The sequence below is a fragment of the Calonectris borealis genome, chromosome 2 (assembly GCF_964195595.1).
Source record: "Calonectris borealis chromosome 2, bCalBor7.hap1.2, whole genome shotgun sequence".
NCBI lineage: Eukaryota > Metazoa > Chordata > Aves > Procellariiformes > Procellariidae > Calonectris > Calonectris borealis.
This window is the reverse complement of record NC_134313.1, coordinates 117,953,226-117,974,725: the sequence shown is the minus strand read 5'-3', so window position 1 is coordinate 117,974,725 and position 21,500 is coordinate 117,953,226. Positions and strand designations below refer to the sequence as shown.

General features: G+C 45.8%; 1 protein-coding gene and 1 long non-coding RNA gene across 2 annotated transcripts in view; one reads left to right on the top strand and one right to left on the bottom strand.

Moving 5' to 3' along the window:
* Window positions 1-21,500, bottom strand: part of EEPD1 (endonuclease/exonuclease/phosphatase family domain containing 1) — a 63,723-nt gene that overhangs the window by 34,186 nt on the left and 8,037 nt on the right. The gene's annotated exons all lie outside the window — the stretch shown is intronic.
* Window positions 9,075-20,099, top strand: LOC142078277 (uncharacterized). Its single transcript, XR_012672169.1, has 3 exons — window positions 9,075-9,861; window positions 13,561-13,619; window positions 19,883-20,099. It is a non-coding gene; the product is annotated as an uncharacterized LOC142078277 (long non-coding RNA).

The window sequence follows — 21,500 nt, the reverse complement described above, 5'->3', positions numbered from 1 at the left end:
CTTGGGGTTAATTAATACAAAAGAAGAGGACAAGACCCCTCGGGTCATCAAATTTGTATGCTAAAATTGTATTTGCATATCTACACAAACTGACCTCACTCATAAATCAGTTCTGCTCTACAAGATTGGCATGAAAGATGAGAGTTGGAGGAAAAAAAGACAAAAAAAAAAAATGCAGCTGAGCTGTGCTAATGACCCTTGGTACCTGGGAGGGAGCGCTCCCCATCATCCACCCACCCTCCCCACGCCTGACCTCAGTCCCCAGCTCCCCTGCCGCAAGGGCACGCTCCGTTTCATCACCATTCACATCGCAGCCCGCAGCCCCAGTTTTTCCTCTGGCGTTTGCCAGGGGTGAATACTCAGGGTGAGTAACGATAAGGATGGGGAAGCGGCCGTCGCGGGTACGTGCTCACTGCAAGGGCTGTGGCACGTCCCCGCTGCAGCCAGCTGTCGACAGTCTGACATTACGGGCTGTGATTAACTGTTTTCTGACTGTTTTAAGCGCAGGCAGAAGCTTAGGCACCAAGCACGCGCTGCTTCAGGAAGTACATGGAGCGTGGGGAAAGATAATAGCCAAAAAGTGACAAACACAGAAAAACATGTATCTTGCTGCTTAAGCCAATGGGGGGGGTGGAGGTGGCGGTGTCTGGGGTGGGTTTTTTTTGTGGGTTTTGTGGGATTTTTTGTTTGATTGTTTGTTTTAAATACAGAGCTGCTGCTGACATATTTGGAGTTGTCCCTTGCTGCTAAGGTCTAACGAGACCCATGGCTTGGTTTCTTGACTCTGCCCACCCTGGCGATGATTACCTTGCCCAAAGGCAGGTGAAAGAATGGCGGGCTCCCACCCGCAGCACGGTGGACTATGCTTAACACGGTGAGATGACCAAGGAGCAAGTCTCTGAGCACCGATTTGAGCTCCAGCCCTGGGGGGCTGCAGAGCGATCGGTGCTGCTCCCTCCTCAGGGCTGCCCACACCAACCGGGGCAACGGGCGACCTAAATGGGGTGCCTCTACAGTGAGGAAGTAACCATTAAGACGTACATCAATGCACGCACTGTGAAAAACCATCTCATTTTTGCTGGCATATCCCATTTACAAAGTTTTTTTTCCCCCCAAGATCCTGTTCACTCAAACTCCAGTAAAAAGAAAAGCGGACAGAAGAAGAAAGAAAAAAAGCATGCTTAATGACTTTCAGCCTCATCAACTTCCTCCGTCTACCCCTACGAAGTCTGACAAGGAAATAAAATCGGTTTCTCTTTTTCCACTAACAGCATCTGTGTCTTCTCAATCGCTCCTTAAATGGAAGGAAAAATCGTGTCCGCTGCCACGTCTTAACGGCTGCTGGAAGCCACCAGAGAGCTTATGAAGTAAGCTGACGGGCTTGGATGGGAATACCATGCCGTATTGCTTTGTGACTAGCTGCCAGCTAATGACACAACAAAATTATTTGGTAGATTCTCAGGAAAAATACATCTACAGTAAGTAGAAATGAGGATAAAAACAGGGAGCTGCATTTCCTTTAAAAAATATATGTATATTTATATTTACTTTATATATATATCTATATTATAGCATAGTATGTATTTATATAAATACATTACATATAGCATATATTAAATAGCTATTATAAATTTTACATATAATTTAATTAACTATATATATATAAATAAAACCCTATATATTTATGTAAATTTATTTAGGGCTACTTTTTTGTAGTTTCCTAGTTCGGATGAAAGCAGCTGTTCTTCGATGTCTAGCCATCATCGATTTGCCTGCTGAATGGTTTGAAACCAAAGAGCAGATGAAGGCTCCACAGCTGGGAAGGGAACCAGGAGTAAATGGAAGGAGCAAAGAAGTTGAAATCCATCAAGCAAATTGGCAGTGTAGCGCAGGCCAGGCAAACACTGTTCCCCCGATGTTTGCATTCGCGGATCCTATTACATTATGTGAGTGATTGGAGTATTTGACATGGGGAGAAAGGAAACTGTAATGGAACTAAAAGGGGGAAAACATGAATTATGGATGGTTACTACCGAGAGTTCAAGGGGGGAAACAGCAGCATTACCCGAGCTAACAGGCAGGAGGCAACCGAAATAGTTCACTCTGTTCTTTTTCCATTTCAGCAGTTCCCTGGGTCCAGGGATGCTCTCTCAGTCCTCTCCTGCACACAGTTCTCTCCTTGCTATTCTCTTTCTTACATCTGCAGCAAAGCCATCATTTTGCAGGACCTACAAACTTTGCATCGAGGGTCTGATTTATGTTCAACTGATGCTGTGGTTTCAGCACAGCTATATCATTGCAGGAACAGAACGATGATTCATAAACCCTGGACTCTGTGTATTCCCAATGCATGAGTGCAAAAAGGGAGGTTCCAAGAACAGCAGACTTCTTCCTAGCCCTCTGGAAGGGAGTAAGACATGCTCCACGAATGACCCAAACCACAACCACTAGCAGAAAGCGTGAATGCCCACATACAATGAGTCCTGGAAGCCTTCTTGACCTCCTCCTTGGGCACAGCCATCCAAGCTCTTTCCAAAGGGATGAAATCTGTGCTGCTCTGGATACGGACATTTCCTACGTCAGTCATCAGAGCAGGCATGCACAGTGAAGTTAAGAGAGGAGCTGCTCAAAACTCCCAGACTCTCTGTGACTTTAAAGAAAGATCATTCTTTTCTTGTTCATCTACTCAGAAAAGGTGTCTCCTGACTTGTGAGGCACTGATGCTCAACAGGTCACTTCTGCAAATTCTGGGGGTTTCTATCATAGAGAAGATTAAGAGCAGCAGGGAAGCATCCTATTTACCTCCTCCTCCACATAGACGATCATGTTTCAGGCTTAATTCTTTCCTTTTTCAGGTAAGGGGGAAGGAGACCAGACATCATCTACTCATTTCCACTTGCATAAAGTCTCTCTTTCTGAAGATTCCCTCAAACTTTTAAACCAGAGGAAGTGCAGAAGGAACATCCTTTTGGATGCACGCAACATGCGTGTGCACATAAATACTCTCATTCATTATTTTGTTCATATAGATTTGCTATCCCATCTCAATTTGGGGTGCAGAGTACCGAAGACACGAGCCCAGAGCTAACTGCACTTTCTAGAAACGCTTTGTTTGCTAAGTTATAGGCCATCCCGTGGCCTTTTCTTTTGCCGTCCTCTTATTCTTCTTTCCTATCCTTCTCCACCTCTCTCTCTGCAAACTGGTGCAATGCCAAGAAAGTGGCAGCAGCTAGAAAAGTAAGCATCATGGAAGACTTCCAAGGTCCTCAAAAGAAATGCTGGTTATTAAGGGCTGAGATACATTGCACTTGATTGAACAGAACCAAAGCTGATTCCTGAGAGGCAAAGGTTAATTAGACAAATGGCTCAGAAGGATCAATCTGTTCTAACTCATTATTTGTTGATTTTTTTAAAAATTTTAAAAGAGAGTTTAAAATAGACTAGGCAGCTGAAAATAACCCCTGAATTCCCAAATGCATGAGATAAAACCACGGAAGGCCTGAGACTGCCAATAACATAACGATTACAGAGTAGTAGCCTAATGAATAAAGAACAAGCAAATCAAATACCTATATTAAATTATATTGAATGCAGCAATCTTGTCTGCATATATCTACTACGGGGGACCAGGTACAGACAGTGGCAATGCAGCTTAACTTCCGACATCATTCAAAACTCGGGGTGACAATTCCAGGAGGCTTCTCTGTCACCACTTCCACCTACTCCTTCACTGATTACTCCTGTGCCAAACACTTCACTACATGATGGTTCAGGCATCACAAGAGAATACTATTGCAGTTGTGGGGGGGGAATAATCTGACGACAGGTATATTTACTCACAAAAAACACTCGAGTTGTTTCAACTCACTTCTGACAGACAGCAGACCAAAACCAGTTGCCCGTATTAAAAAAAGGGGGCTGTTGGCTTTTAGTTTAATTTATATCATGATAAAATGTATTTTCCTTCTTCCATATTTCATTTCTTACTATATTTAGCTAAGAGTAATAATGTCTCCCTTCAAACTGGTTCATGTAATGTCCACTGGTTTTGAAATTAGGGAAAATGCTCTGTATAATGTTCACAGTCTTAGGATTTTTTTTTTTTTTTAATTTTTCAAAGGATGCCTGTTTTCTTATAATTCTGCAGGAGGAGAGAGGCTCACAAAGAGTGTTGTGTTTGCAGCAACATTGATTTCTTCTGAGTCATTAAAACTGGACATGGGCAAGTTATTTAACTTGCACTGAATTATTCAAATCTGTACAACAAGGGAGGAAACCAAGACTGAAAACAAAAATTTAGAAGCTCATAAAAATCAAAGGTGACTTAGAGCTTCCAAATATAGGCATTATATTATAGTGTAAGTGGCCTCTGGCATTTGGCTCTTTTTCCGGATTTTCTGAATCATTCCCTGCTGGGGTAGAGCTTCTTAGCTCCAGAAACGGCACCTTCTCCAATCCAACCCTGCCCTACTGCAGCAATGGAAAACTTGAGTAGTCCTTAGTTAAATCAAATGGGCATGTTTGGGAAAGGGCACACCACCGCGCTATCGTTCTGCCACGAAGAACAAAGCCACCAATAAAATTATGGGGGCTTGCGATGCAAAGCGATTAATAGGGACTCTGCTTGAAGAATTTACCTCTGTGTCCCTGCAAAACAGACTTGAACTTGGGAAGCAATAAAACGCGATTTGGAATAGTCTGCATCCCCTTTCTCCATCAGATATGTGAACCATATGCTGTCAAGCTCTTATGTGAAAGCTCCTCATGTCCCCTTCTCAGAAACTTAATGCAATATTACCTTGTCATACATGCACATCCTCCTCTCAGAGAAATGGGTTTGCCCAGTTAAAAACCTTACAAAGGAATATAGTGGAAACCAGTTTGTTTTGTTAAATACTGGCCCAAGAACAAAGCTGCTGTTCGGTGGCAGGAGAACCACAATCAGCTGGTGGCATCTGAGTGCCGGTAAAATTTAGCCTGGCATTATGCAAAGAGTATTGAAGCTTCCTGGCTGAATCTGGATACAGAACTTCAAAGTCTTTTATGGTATGCTCTTAACAAAGAGATTGACCCTCAAAAGTTGGTTCTTACTTTGAAGAGGCTGGCGGAGCACCACAGCAATTGTGCGTTTCCTATGGGCATCTTCTGCAAAAGACTTCATGCCAAAGTGGAATTGTTTAAACGGCGGAGGAGGCCGAACACCGGGGATTAAAATAGGAGAACGTACACAAGAGGTGCTCGGAGAGACCCTATGAAATCCCCGAGGAGAGGCAGTGCAACGAGGGGAAAGGAGCACTACAGAAATCAAGAGCGGTGCTTTGCTCAAGCGTACTTTTCTCTACGGCTCTTTCACGAGCATCTCACACTGTCTTACAAATTCAAAGACCTTTCAACAGAAAGGATAAAATGAAGTGCATCATTACAACAGGTAGAGAAACTGTATTAGCAGAGAGCCCATATGTTTTCAGGGCTTCCCACTGCATGGCTAAAAGCCAGCCCAACTGTGTTTCTAGAGCAGAGCTCAGGAAGCTATTGACAAGATCTTGATGCTGCGGTGCCCTGCAAGAGCAAGGGGCAGGTGTCAAAGGATGAAGAAAAGACTATGCCAAGGTGACTGAGGCCTTGCCACCATGAGGGGGAAAATAAGGGGACGTTTGTCAAGATAACATTCCTGCATTACTACTGCAGCAAAAGTCTCCAGCGCAGGCCTAGCCTAACACTGTTAAGTTTGCACATCAACAGAGCTGAGCGTGTCCATCAGCACAGCCATCTACCGCACCACAAACAGGAATGGCGGCAGGATCCACTGCCAACAACCGGGTCGTTCTCTTTATAGCATCTATACCATATGGTGAAGGAAAGGCCGCAGTAGATGAGACTTCCTCGAAACTGTCACTTGGCTAGCCCGCTTAAAGATTACAGAAAACAGAACAATTTGGTACCCAAGCTTTGAAGGAATATGAACATATATGCATCCTCCTAAAACTGAGGTCAGTTGCACATTCCAAAATGTGAAGTAAAGAAATGGAAAACTGTGAAAAGCAGCGGGCCAGAGGGAGCAGAGGCAGAAACCTGAGTTCCGCATACCAGTGAAGATGGCACACCTCCGTCTTGCATGCACCCGAGCCTTTAACTGTCAGAAGTGCCACTGAAGACAACTGAGTAAGGCTATAGACAAGCGGAGTTGATATCAAGCCATAAAGAATTTTGTTTATGGCGATGCTACCCTCTTAGGACATCAGAAATGCAAGAATATTGTAGTCAGAAAATAACAATCAGCCAATACTGAGGTCACATCTGCAAGAGCCCACAGAAAGCACAAATCAGATAAGAAAACCACCTGTCAGGTAAGTGTAAGAAGTTAAAAGCCTCCTTTCCAAGAGCTAATTACAAAAGTATCCTACCAGCTTCATCTACAACATCACATGATACTGCATTAGAATAGGGAATTTAGCTTATGGGGCATTTAGAGTGCCATTTATATAACTTTAACCAGAGCAGACCAGACAGTCTTTCAATCAAGGCCAGTCTAAAAAGCAGACCAGACAATCTTTCTATCAAGGCCAGTTGTTTTTTTACTTTAATAATGACTTTGAAGTGTGATAGGGACTATATGAAGCTTAAGCCTCCGGTTAGCCAAAAACCACAACCTCATATAGCCTTTGCTCTGAGTATCAGAGTAACACGGAAAGGTTTTGATTTAAACCTCCGGGGATGCATCACATAGCTGCAGCTCCAATCCGGGAGAGAATGTAATCCTTCCTCGATTCTCAAAGTCAGAAAAACTGGCTGAGTCGGCACTCTCCCAGCCAACTGCTGTCCTCGAACCAGCCTCTGCTCTGTTTGCTGGCAGAGTTTTCCAGCAGAGCTGTACTAAGCAGAAGGGACAGACCGCTCAAAAAGGAAGCATGCTACATAGACGTATAGCAGAACAGACTACGGCCTGCTACCATTCACTTTTTCTACTGCATCACAGAAAATTCCTGGAGAGTATGTGTGGTAAAGAGAAGAATCCTCCATCAATCAGATCCCGGGTATCTGTCTCCAGGAGCACTACAGAACCACAAACACAGAAGCATTGGTCAAAAGAGACCGATGCAACAACCCCCTCAACATGGGACTATCATGAGGTCAGCTGTGGCTTCACCCAGCTGTCTTGAAAACCTCTGGAACGCTAAGACTCCATGGCCTCGAGATAACTTCTTCCAGCGCTGTACCAACTTCTGAGTGAGCAAGCTTCTCCTAGCGTCTGTTCTGAAAGGTCCCAAAGCAGCCAACTGCCCACATGTACTAAAGCAAAGGTTCATTTTACCTGCAGTGCTGGGATTCTTGTTGAACTTCATAAGGCTTTTGTTGACCCAGCCGAGTTTCTCCAGGATCTTCTGGATTGAAGGGTTACCATCTGCCACGGCAGCCACTCCCCCATATTATGTACTTTTACAGTGCATAATAACTTATTACCCATCATAAAGGATAATTACCCTGTGTAGCAAATACATGCTACCACAATGGTCTTTGTTGACATAGGAATAGGTTTATCTGACTAAACAGATGGGTCAAGTAATGTTTTCTTTCTACCACCCCAACAACGGCTTGTGCCAGGTTCTTCAGAGGACAGAGCGAGACACAGTAAAGAAGCCAAATAGCTTCTCTGCTTTCCCTCCCACTCTCATCTCGCGTAACGGGATGTCACCACTGTCCATATAATTGTCTCACTTGGTGGTTCCCAAGCTTTCTGAGCTGCGAGCTGCTGTCAAGATTGAAGCTGCTCTTCATGGAAGATTACACGCTGTTGTGAAACTTTTGACTAAAAGACACTACAGAAGGGATGTCTCGCCCACCATGAAACCACAGTCACGTCAGTCACACCTCAGGAATGGAGGTGGTGGGGGACAACTAATCCTTTATTTGAGCTTCTGCTGAGCTCCTAACCAGCGTGGCATTCTGGCATGGGCTTATTAACATGCCATGTTAACAACTCCCTTGAAGCAAGCACAGCAGAAGGTTTTCCCCTTGTTCTAATATGTACTTAGAAAATAGCACACTTGAGTTATTTTACATTCACTTATCACAGTAGCCTTTTTGTTCTAGTATCTCATGACTTTGAGATCAGAACGAACCTCATCAGTTAAGGAACCTCATTAAAATGACCTATTTCTTCCACAGGAGAGGAGAAATCTGAAGTTTATATCATGGAAGATATCACGGAAAGTTTTAAATTGTGGAATAAGAAGTTTCAAATCAAGAGTGTCATATGGGTACATACACAGAAGCTTACATCGCTAGTAATAATCGGTGCTCTTACAAAGGCGGATTAACCATCTTTCAATTAATGACTGCAAAAAAGCCTGTGTACAACAGGACACAATAGTAAATGCTTCCCTGCAGCTGATTACTGTACACAGGAGCAAGTCGTGACTTTCCAACTTATTTATGACAAATACATCCGCTGCATTTGTCAGAATAATAAAAAAAAGAAAAAAGAAAGAAATGCACCGCAGTGTCAGTCTCCAAGTGCTCCGATCTGATAAGGAATCACGCGGGGTGGCTGGGCCTCGTCAGGCGACGCAGCGTCACGCTGAAACACAACAGCACTGCCCAGGCACCCTGCTCCCAGCACCGGCACCACAACCACGCCGGCCGCATCCACCCTCCTGGGACGGCCGCATAGGAGAGCTCCATCTACCCCGACGAGCAGCAGCGCTGACCAGATACCAGAGGTGACCACCCGGTGGACCTCTCCCTGTGCCACGTCCCCCCCACGCAGCAGCTCTCCTGCCTGTGTATTTTAAAGTTGGGGTCTTCATACACTATTCCCGGTGGACTTCCACATGCTTTGCAAAGGTGGCAAGCGGTGCTGCCCCCAACACGTACAGGCAGGGCATAGCCTGACTTTCTCTTGCAACTGCAGTTAGGGTGGTTTGAGCTGTCCCCGCTCCCGTTCAGCAAGCTGCATTCAGCAGCTGTTTAAGTGAAGCCAATTTACTTGGCAGACAAGAAGTTCCCAGATTAACCTGGATCAGCTCCGGGTGCGGAGAAAGAGTAACAAGCAGCTAGTGGAAGGATCTCAGAAACACGTGCTTCTTAAGCGGCGATGAGAATACGCCTGCTGCAGAGAAGTGACGACACTTGTCCAACATCACGTCAGAGGTGGAGATGGGACAGAGCCATGGTGGCTACAGTCCCAGGCCGTAGCTTTGTTCTCTTAGACCACCTCACTTTTTAATGCCTCATTTAGACATTTTACAGTGCATGAAAGCATATGCATTATGTAAGTGCTAATTATATAGTGTACATGGCTCCTACTTCAGATTTAAGGAAAGTATTAATGCATTATTCATTACTTCAGCATTTACTCTTTGCAATTTGGATCATTGCTCTGATTTTTATAGTAGCCCCCCGCCCCCTTTTTTTTTTTTTCATTTCGCCAAATAGTTCCTAGCTATAATTTTGATTACAATTTTCAAACGCTGGTTTGCGGAGGATTAGTTATGGTGGTGGAGGCAGGGGAAAAACCTGTGGAAGACCAGTGCTTGTGGATCCACCAAGCACAGGACAGCAATGGGAAGCATCACAGTCATCTTCTCAGCAAGACTTGGTCAAGCAGCAGAAGTCTTAGGCTGCCTCTTTCTCAAAGCTTGACAAATTCCCAAACACTGAACAGCTACAGCTTAGTCTTAAAAGGCCGTATGCCATTTAAAAAAAATTAAAATAAATAAAAACTCAAACCATAAGCAGAACACCTAAGGAATCTCACAGGCTGGGATGACGGAAAGGGACATTAATTTCATTAGACATCTCTCATTAAACACAGATGCCTGCAAACTGCCACAACTGTCACAGTATACAGCCAGCACACAGGTATGTAACCAGTTACTATAGAAAGTTTTAGAAATGACCATTACACAAATTGCAGAGGGCTGCATCTACGGAGGAATTTTCTTTAACCAGCCTGCTAGTATCCACTAAGCTCTAAAGCAAGGTTTAAGGTCTAAAACAAGGAGGACTTGTCATATCTGCTTCACCAGATGCATAACAGGGGACAATAAACATGATCATGCTGTGTCAGCTCTGTCACCAAAGGTTTTCCTTTAGAGAGGACACAGGTAAACTTAAAAACAAAACCCCAAATCCTGATTTTAAAAGGCTGTGAGCTTGCTGGGGATTAAAAAAAAGAAATAATTTTAAAAAATCTTTTTAAAGCCTTGCAGAGAACCGTGAAAAGGAGATTTTGTTAAACACATGATTCTCGCCATGTTCTTATTTGTGCTACACAGCGCGAGCAGGGCAAAGATTTAAGGTGCTTTACAGCCTGTGAGCGGCCGCAGCCTGCTGCAAGCTGCGGGCAGCCTCCGCTCCCTGAACTGCAGTAACCCTGCGCAGGCAGGGATCCAGCCAGACGTCTTAGGGGTTACTAGGATTCACGTTTAAAGAGGAGAAACACTGACTCTCTCTCTCTCTAATAAAAATAAAAATTGCCAAAGGCAGATGTCTCCACGTGCTTAAATTCAGTCAGATATTATGTGGTTGGGATTGCATTGCCACAGGATTTAATAAGAGGAAGTTCTCTTATCTCTCTTGGTTAGGCAAAAAAAAACATGTCTTTTTTGCTTTATAGAGGAAAAAGAAAAATAGCACCCACCACACAGCCACAGCTTCTGTGCTAGTTGAAGGGAGGGGGGGGAAGTTCCTGACTTTATGCAAGTCCTAGAAGTGTAAGAAAGGTTAATAGAGTTTATTGGACTTCTAGTAGGGGATAACTCTAGCGTTTCTTCACAGCCCATATGCATCAAAAAGGTGATTTCATTTGTTTTCTTGTTTATTCCTCCATGACTAAACTCAAGGCCCCTGCCTCCAAGCCCGTTCTCCTTTCTGAGCCAACGACCGATCCCCCTCGTCATTCGCCCTGATTAAGCGGAGCGGTTTTATGCAGCTGTGCAGCACACGTAAGGGTTCTGAAGCTCATAGACACGGCAACACGTTCATTCCTCCGATGGGACTGATTTTGGTTTGCAATCTAGGTGGCCAGGACATCCAGCGAGAAGGAAAGCCTCCACACCTTCTCCTGATGAAGGGGAGTCCAAGGAGCAGCGTCTCAGAAGGCACATGTCCCCCCTGGCCGGCCGGCTGGCTGCCCTTCCAGCGTGGTGCCAACCAGGCACCTGGGGCTTCCAGAACATGGCACCAACTTTGTCCTACAACAGACCTGCCTACGGCCCCTTGGATGCTCACCAATCTTTCACTAGTTTAAACAATCAAATACTATTCAAATGATTACTATTGCATATATGTACAAGGCGATAAAGAAGATCATCCCCTCCCCAATGCCTCAAATGCCAATACTCAGGAAGACCAGCCATGGCACAGATGATGAAAAAAATATCAAGTACGGCAGCATTCACCAGCACTTCACTGAAGAAAAAAAAACTAAGCGCAAGACTGCAATTTGGCATCTCATTCGGAATAAGGTCAACATGAAGCAGCACCATCCTCAAGGGAACGAGCTCAAGGAAAGAAAAAGGGAGTCCTAACAGAGTGAAGGAGCATGATGGGTCTCTGGGTGACACCGAAGAGCAAAGTCAATCTGTTATCGAGTCTCCAGGGTGCTCAGCGAGGCAGTGAAGGTAAGCTCCCCGGCCGTGCGTGAGCCTGGGCGATCCCACCTGGGATAGTGCCACTCGTGCGAATGACCACGCAGTGACACAGGAGGATGAGGAAAGCCGCACGCTTGGGGAGGGAAGGCTACAAACAAGAAGAGGCGGCCGTCACCCCTTCCTCTTTTAGGAGAGCACAGGGAGGAGATGACAATATACGTAACACCTCATGACACAACCACACAGAAAATGCTAAGGACAGCTTTCCCAGAAAAGCAGGGTAGAAGAAAGGAGCAGAAAGGAGGATTTCCTTTTCCTTTTCAGAGAAAAGCATGAACAGTTCAGGCAAAAACCGTACTATTAGGGCTGAAGCACAATTTAATAATCAGGATGGACAGAAAAAGAGGCTGAGCAATCACTGGAGCAGATCGTCAGCAGAGGTGCTCCCCCCTTCACTGCAAAGGGAGGGCCCTGGGCTGGGTGGCAGGGTCCTCTCTTCCCATAGCTCCAAAGAGCAGAGTGAGGATCCCTGCGAAACCTCCCGCCCTCCTACCAACATGAAGCCTGGCAGACCACACAGGAGGAGCGGGCACACACAGGCAGTTTAGCAGTAAGTTGCGTAAGAAACTCAGGTTATTTAATACCAGTTGCTACTTTATGAAAGAAAAAGACAATTCAGCTTTTTTCCAGCCTTGTAAGAAGCCGCTATCCACATGCACACACGGTAATGATGGTGGAATTTCTGCTTAGTCATAAAACACCCAAATAAATGTGTGTTGCCCTGACACACGGCAAGAAAGCCAGAGCCGGGGAGACAACCTCTTCTGATGAGCAAGCAGGGGTGACGCGTGCCTGCGCGGACGCAAAGACATCGTGCGAGGGGAGTTGGGTAACACCAGGAGGTCAGCCAACACTTCGGTGGGATCAAACCCCCCCTGGAAGAAAAACACTGCTATCACGAATTAGTCAACACTGCCACAAACCACCTCACTGCCAGCTCCGCGCTGAAGAAATCTCTCACGTGGCAGGCAAACCATCTGATTTCCTAAGCCAGCAGAGCCCCAGGGTGTTGGGCTTTTGCTTTCCTCTCTCCCCCACCCCCATCCCAAAACACAATAACGCTCCGAAACGCTCTTTCAAGAAGGGAAACACCCATCGTGTCTACAGGATGCGAGAGGCGAAAGGGATGTGGGTTAGCTGGAGGAGGTGCAGCAACACGCCTCCGACTGCCGTGCCCTTCAAGTCATACCAGGACGTGCCCCAAAGCTCACAGCGCACATCAGCAGGTCTTGCACATCAACGTGGGACCTGGCTGTGAAGCATCCTACCCACCTCCCGTTTTAGCTTTCCTTTCTTGGGGCAGAACGCAGCCTTTTCCACAGGGCACGGCTGTGAGGAATGAATGCAAAAGGTGTGAGATTATGGATCACAGCAGTCTGCAAAATTAGTAAGTGTAGCTCTGAATTAATCCTGTTATTTTTTTAGAGACTATCTATCGTCATGATTTTTGAACGTTCGGAACAGGTGATACTTGAAGGTCAGGGCCCGGCCCTGCAAAGGGGACTCCTATATCTATACGCCATCGATTTAGGGATCCCCGTCGAGCTGGCTGGTACTCATGGGTAAAGCTGTTTACATGTTCTCGTAATTAGAAGGAGAGACCCTGAAGAAAAACCAAGCTATCAAACTGTGCGTACGAGCTCCTCTAGCACATCTCTGCGTGCCTCAGACCACAGCTTTAATTCTACCCCAGCTTCCCTCTCCTCAAATCAACTCCTTTAGCGCTCCAAAGACCCACAGCTAATAATATCAGAAGGGGCAGCAGAGCTAACAGCAGCACAGCCAGGTGTGGCGGGAGAAGTTCTCAATTCACCTGAGCTCCTGACCTGCTAGAAGGCAGGAAAAGGTGAAATAATTTAGCTGGAATAAATTTCCTTTTCGTTCTTTATTTGCTCTGTCTCCTTAGGCCTGTGAATGCCTCGAGAACTGCGCAAAGTCGTCTGGAGCCGCACCTTCAGGTATCAGGTGGGTTGACCTGAAGGCCACCATCTTATAAATGATGCAATCCAAACCTCCAAGGTCAAATCCCTGCACTGAAAGATGTCCTTGTAAAGACGTTTTAATATATCTATATATTCATTACCTTGTTCTCTCTCTATCCTTGTACCTGGGCTTGGGAAGAAAAAAGGCCAGTTCAGTAGAAAGCACCTTCCTCCCTGTCCCATTAACCTGCTTTTATTTCCCCTGGCTACCTGCACACAGAAAGAAACAGCAAGCCAGCAGCAAATCACCCCCCAAGCGACTGCAAGCGGGGTCGAGAGGGAGACCTCGTTTCTTCCTGCTGACACCCGGGAGCCCTGCCGCGCTGAACATTTGCGCTTCTTGATGGCAGGCCAGCAAGCAGATAAATGGAGCACCGCCATGAGCCAGCCCGGCTAGCTAAGCATCCTCGCTAGCGCGCCGTAGAGCCGAGCGCTCGTACCACCGTCACGCCATAGAGCCGCCCTCCGCCTTGGCTCATCGCTAATTCGGGGTTACGTTATTCCCATGAACTGCTGCTTGTCTTCCTGCACGGAAAGCCAACAAGGGAACATGCTAGCCTCCCAAAAAAACATACTCCGCGAGGAGGAGGGGATTAGGAGGGAACAATGTCGGAGTGTCTTCAGTGAGCTGGAAGCAATCCCAGCTTCCAGCTGCACAATGACACGCAGGAAGGAGTTTTGAAAGCTTCCCAGTCACAGAGTACCCCTGCGTGCCAGGCTCGGAGACGTCTGGACATAAGAATGGCCTTTAAAGCATAAGGATGCAAGAGGACTGCAGAGCCCCGCACACAGACTGGCCCTGGCAAAGCAGGGAACGGTGGCTCGAGCTTAGCTTTTTTTCCCCTGGCACTGGGTGCTAATTGTGTAGTCCAGATCCTTAACCTTATTTAGGTCAGAGACTTCAACACAAAACAGTCTTAGAAACGCAGATCTTCTGTGGGAAGGAGAAAGCCTGCTTGGCCAGACCCTGCGCTCTCCAGGTATTGGAGCTGAAGTGCAATCGTATGTTAGAAAGGGATGACAGGAGGAGATGGTGTTTGATGGGCTGCGCTGGGCTCCGCACGACGGTGCAAAATTATGCCTCGTGCAGCTTTGTACGTGATCCGCGCGTTTTGTAACAAGCTCCAAGGCGGATAAAGCAGCTCTCAGCGAACTACACGCAGGGCACGAAACAGGATCGTGCAGATGCTCATGAAGATGTTCCCCGTCAGTTTGCCCTGATGCCCCGCCAGCCACCGCCATGCCTTCCCACGCTGTGCCACAGATCATTGTCTTCTCCTGCCTGGACAGGTGGCAACCCCCACAAAAACTGGCAGGTAAATGGCGACGGTGGTAATGCGGGCACCCCCAGGGAGCAGGAGCGAGAGCATTGCACGCTGAGCCCTGGTGACTATTTTATCGGATTCAATATTGGGCATAAAGCAACATCAAGAGGGCTCCAGTGATTCTTCTCAATGGTGCTTAGGCACCTGCAGGCCTACAAAGGACATGGCGCAAATATTATAACCCTTTGAAAACACTGTTCTCATTCCCATTTCTGTATTATTCTGAGGACGAAGTAATCATTGCTCCATGGAAAGCATTTCAGATTACTTGAAGAGGTGCGACTCGCACAGGTTTTGTCAGCATGACTGCCTCCTAAAGTTGTGCTATAGAAACAATCAATAAAAACAATCAAACCAATGATTTAATACCTATAGGCAATAATACAGTACTCAAACATCAAACTTGCCATTCATTGCACCCATAAGGCAAAACGTCAGTATGGAAAACATGATGTAAAAATAGGGTGACAGGGAAACATACAGAAGCGTTTGACTGGATGCAGCATCCAGGAAGATGGAAACAAGGAGAAAGCAAACTGCCCAAAGTTTAACCCCCAACTCAATGGGAATAAATTTTTGGATTTGGCAGCATTTTCAGGAGCATCCCAGTTTTGAGGAGTCGACCTGGGAGGTGAAACTTGAGCCAAGCACTGGGAATAACAAAAATGGAAGCAACAATCTCTGAGTATTCTTTGGATGGTGGACTCAAGCTATTGTATGACCCTTGTTCCCCAATAACATGAAATTGTCCTGCAGCAGATAAATACACGTGCAAAGTTGATGAACAACATTTGATCAAGTCTTTAGGTTAGAATGACCCTGGGAAGATCTCACGAGCAGAAAAAAAAAAAAAAAATCCCCTAAAAAACCAGAATGACAGTATAGACACCCAGCAAAACCTCTCCTCCAGAAGAACTGAAGTTTTCAGACCATCGTACTTATGTTCCTAGAGAAAAAACACACTTACATACCAACTAAGAGAGTAGCCACACTTAGCGCTGATCTGGCTGTAGACTCCAAACAATCCCCCAAAACGAATCAATAAGTACTTTAAAAACTGGGGCACGGGGAGTCTTGCATGGACAACTCAGGCCTTCTCCTACAAATACCAGGGTTTAGCCACACCAAGCCATACCTAGGCACTGAGGACAAACAACACCGCCGTAACAAAGCTGATATTCCTCCAGCACTTTCTATTTTTAAGAGATATTCTGAACAGCACGCTGTGTTGAAGAGCTGCTAGACAAAGATTTTTCTGATATAAATTCATCAGCCTCTCCTCACAGAGCTGACGTCTCCAGACACTATCTTTAGGAAGATAAGATGCATATGGAAGAGAATTGTAAACTGTCGGTGCAGCATGCACCCATACAGCATAATCAGATAGGCTCAACTGAAGGTAGGAAAAAAATGCTGAGCACTTGTGCTTCTAAGCTCTTAACGTACATACAAACTCCTTTTAAACAACTGCTCTTGCAAGTTAAAATAATTCCATGTCCAACACATCAGGAAGTTAACAAGGTATTTTTTCTGCAGAGCTTTAAGTACCTCTGAGGAATAGAAATCAAAATCATGAATACTTTTTTCCTTTAAAGCAACGGTACAGGAGCCTCCTCTATTTGCAAGAATTCGTAACATCCCCTGAAATAAAAGGCAAGGCTGCAGTTTTCAAGCAGGTTTTGCCTGAAACTTGAGACATCTTAAAAGGTACTGATTTTCAAACCACCTGGCAAGAGGCTTCAGTGGAGGAAAAAGAAATACTGCAGCACATCTTTGAACGAGAACACAGCATTAGAATGATTTTGGGGGAAATACCACGGATGATTCAAGGAAACTGAAGTCCTCGGCCTCGTAGGTGGGAGATGATACCATTCAACCCTCACAGTGTGGAAGCAAAGGCTTGATCAAAATGCACTTGCAACAACTGGAAGCGTTGGAAGGTGTGGCAAGACAATTTAAAAGCCAAGTGAAGCCAGCGAGAAGGCTTTAGTTCGTTGGACTAGAGAGAGGACAAGGAAGGGGGGCGTCACGTTCAGGTTACAAGAGCAAGCTTTGAAGGTCAGGTCAAAGATAGAGCAGGTTTTATGCGGTAATTTCCTTTCAACCTATGGACAATCAATATACAGAAATCTGCCCATCTTCTTACTTTCACTTTCTTTTTGCCAAATCTGAGTGCAGAGCTGGGCAATATAGAGTGCCACCATCATCCTTGCACACAGCTCCTCCAAAAAAGCTGCTGTACTCTACACACACACAGACAAAGTCAAAAAGGCAAGGAGAAGCAAGTCAAACCACAGCCAACTCCAAGTGGTCTCGGTTTAAAAAAGAAATGGGAAACACCACATGCTTAGAGGTGGCTTTTGCTTGTGCAGCACAACCTTCATCTACAGGCATCGTTTCCAGAATTTTTACTGCCAGCAGCTCTGTGTGGAAATTGTCCAAATATTTATTAAATCCATGAGCTGCTGACTGAGGACTGTTAAATCCCTGAACCTTTATATTGTCCTTTAAGCCATCGTTTCCTTTTCTGCGGTGCTACTTTGCACCACAGAACACAGAAGCAATTAAAACAAGAAATCGTGGGGGTTTTTTTGGTAACCAAAGGCTAATCTTTACCAAGAGATCCCTCTGAGACGTGTTGGAAATAAGGCTGAGCTATCTGCCAGTGGTACCAACCCCTTTGCCCTCACCCAGGCCACATGCTGCTCATTGCTCAACACCGTGTTTTCGGGAGGGCGGCCGGCGTGGAGGCCAGCGGGCAGCGCTGGTAGCGCAGTCTCCATTGATTATGAAAGGGGAGTGTAAACACAGCTAGAGATAAGGGAAAGAGCTGTACAAAGGACTAGCAGGAAGATATAGATAGACAGAGAGATAGCCAAAAATTGCACTACCATTGCTGCCAAAATCATAGGTAAACTTAGGCTGGTCAGTATAAAGGTTGCAAAGGGTAGCCAGCTACCACTGCAGCATTTTCCTGCCAATAACATTTCTCTTCACACTTAATTCAGCAGCGGCTCTGATGTTTTATAGATGGTGGGGATCTCACGCAGGCATGGCGTGCTTCCTCTTCCATGCATTGTGGTGCCGGTACGTGCCTCACCACCATCAGCACCACACGCCACGAGAGGGGAACAACTCAAAGACTTCCCAAAGGTGGTCCTCACGCAGGGGGACCCCATCACTGCCTCCACTAGAAGAGCCACATCTGCCTATGTTAGCTTAAGATGGTATTACCACTGGAGAATCGCTGCCTTGTTTAAAATGCTAACTGTTTTAAATCATGTAATGTGGGTCCTTCCCAGCTCAGACTATCCCTCCCTGACAGGGCTTCACACTTTTCCATCTCCTTGTCTGCTTAGGAAGGAGGAGGAAAAAAGAGGAGTAAGGTAGTCATTTTATATGCTATGACAATAGCAAACCTATGGAACTGACTTTGCATGCATAAAAGCAACAAACTTGCCTATTTTACAGTTCATTTTTCAATACCAGATTAGAATGGCTTCTGCCACAACACCCTGCAATTCATTCAGCAGCATTAAGCTAGAGCCAAACTTGGTCTTATTTGCTTAAATAGAATAAACAATGAAACCAAACACAAGGTTTCTAAGTTAACATCCAGTGCATATCCAACAGCACGCCGCTTCCAGTTCTGCAGAAAGCTCGCTAACCTTTATGCCAGCCGAGCCCGGGTGAGGAAGGGAGGAAGGGAGGGCACTGACCGGCAATTACCCTGAGCAAGGCTGGAGCAAGCCCTCGGCGGCCAGCGGGAGAGTGCCTGCCCCTCTGCTCCCGCCAGCCTGCGATGGACGGACCGACCAGGCAGCAGAGGGGGAAAATGGAGCTATAAATATAAAAGGATTCGAAGGATAAGCCCGAAAGCAAAAGCAACAGCCTCTTTACGCTGTAGCCGGGAGAGGTTTACGCTCCCCTCCCCATGTTAAGCAAAGGGCACGGTGGTTTTGCAGGACTGGCAGTGTGTCAGGGCGTGAGGGATTTAGGGCAGGAAGGCTGCTGCCGCACCGCACAGCAAAAGCCTTGTTGATCAATTAGCTGTTCAGTAACCCATTAAAAACCTGTTCAGCTGTGAACAGCTTGGACAGCTGTTGTAGCTAAATTTGCACAGGAGCTCAAGCACCTTACCTGAAACGCCTATAAAAACACAGCAAAAAATAGCCACGCAGAAGGAAAAGGTAATTTTCCAATTCCTCCTTCTCATCCATATCTGTAAACCTACAGCATGAACTGCTCCCAGGAATAGCTTTGCCCTGTGGGATGTCCCCCACAGAGAGCAGAGGGCTGTGCTCTCCCCCCAGCTCCGTGACAGACTCAGGGAGAGGACAGACAGACAGCCTGCATAGCCCTGAGGCTCCCTCACGGACGGGAGATGCCAGGCGCCGTCAGACAGAGCTCTGCACAAGCTGGCTGCATTTATTCCACTGCAAACACAGCATGCTTAGTAACCCCAGTATTCCTGGCCACCCTTAGCGTAGATGACAACATGATCCCAAATGTATATTTCCATAAGAATTTTTTTTTAATTCTATTTTATTATATTTATATATAATTATATTTAATTATATTTTTATACACAGTTCAACTTCTGGAACATGCACACTTGTAGGGCACAGGCAGGGTAAATGTATTTCTCTTACTCACTGGCCTCTAATAATTTTACCACAGGCACTGAAAATAACAGCTCGGCGCTGATGCCTGGCTCCTGCCTGCACAAAGCCCCCAGAAGCAGGGATGGAAAAGAGGTCAGCGGCGCTGATCCTCCCCGCCAGTGACCGAGCAGTTTAAAACACTCAAACATTAGTGCCATTTGAAAATGCCACATGGCTCAACTGGGACATGGATAGGCTGCATATGCCGAGGGTGAGAGGAAATGGTTTCTCAACAGCAAACATCTTTTTTACCACAGCTACATATTCCCTTCACAGTTCATCTGCTGTTGAGACGATGCCCAACCTGCTCTTGGCACCTTATCGGGCATTTCAGAACCTGCCATGAATCACCCGAGCCCAAGACAAGGGAGGGGACCAGACCGAAGCAGGGTGGAAAGCACATCCAGATCTCCAACGTTGGAGAGGAGGTCTTCAGTAGGTCTCACCTTCCGCTCAGCAAAGCTACCAAATGCTTTCATTCTCTAATAAACCGGTGGGCATTGCCAGCTATTATTCAAACGAAGCAAAGTCCCTTATGTAAAATAATAAATAAAAAAATCTGGAACGAAGAAGCTACTTAGTTAAGCACTGTTATTAATAATATGCCACGGTTCTTGTCTCCATCACCACACCACATAATAGTGTTGAGAAATTACTGCAGCGTATTGTAATTACTTCAGTAAGGATACTGTGCCTCCGTCTGTCAGCATACACCTGCATCACAATGAAGAACAATGCAACTTAAAAATAAGTTACATGCACACTGTAATCTGTGTCCTATCAATTTTTCTCTGTTCATCCAGCCAAGCCTTGAAATCATTATTTGGGCAAGACTCCCAGGGAAACGCTAATTAGAGACTGAAGAAGCAGCTGAGGGAAACACGCTGAAGCCCAACTCCAGCAGGAAGGGTGCAGCTAAATCTGTAAATCCAGATTCTCTCTTATGTGTCCCCATTTAACACAGCTGGAGACCCGTGTTCACAGTGAGCCAGACCAGCACTTGGTTGCAGAGAGTGTCTTCCTCTAGTTAAGAGGGATCTGAGTTTCGGCTCTTACCTTCTCAGGAACTTGGAGTATTTAATTCCCATTTTTTTAGTCCCTTGATCTTTCTTTCCTGGTAAGAACAGCAGCAGCAGCATCTTTTGCCTTCAGGAACAGTCCTATTGCTCTTTTTAAAGCCAAAGCTAGAAAACCACCCTTCCTGCAGCTGTACCGTGAGCTCCCAAACCGCACAAGAATCACAGAGCAGTAAAGATTTCTGTTTACAGGATGGAGCCCTATGTGTAGATACCTAGTGTGTCTTCTTCAGTTGTGTGGCACAAGCTTTCTGAAAAGTCTAGCAGGATGAGGTTATAGCCCTGTGGCCTCTGCTCATGATTCAGGAGCAGGCAGTAAAGCATCGCTTACTAATTCACCAATTTATTACCGTAAATCAGCCAACCCATTTCATCTTTGCCGCACAGAATACAGCAAACCCCGCAGGACCTGCAGGAGCAAGCTGGCAGCTCCGGTTTATCAAAATACCTGCGATCTGCAACATGAGTCCAGCGACATGAAATAAATGTGCAGAATCGCCCAGAAGGCACGGATTGAAACTACGCAGCCATTAAGTGCTGCCAGATGTATCAAGTACACACGGCGGGAGAAAAAAAAATATATATGAAGAAACACTTTCCCCACTGATCTGTTCCATTTTAGTCAGGCTTCGTGGCACAAGTAACAGCGGCAGGGTATGGCTATAATTTTAACAAGGAGAAAAATAAGGTTTATATTATATGGATAAACTGGCCTTTAACTATACCATTTTTCCAGCCACATTCTCAACTTTAAAGCAGACAAAAATGGCTGGTTAGATACAGCCTCTCAAATGCTCAA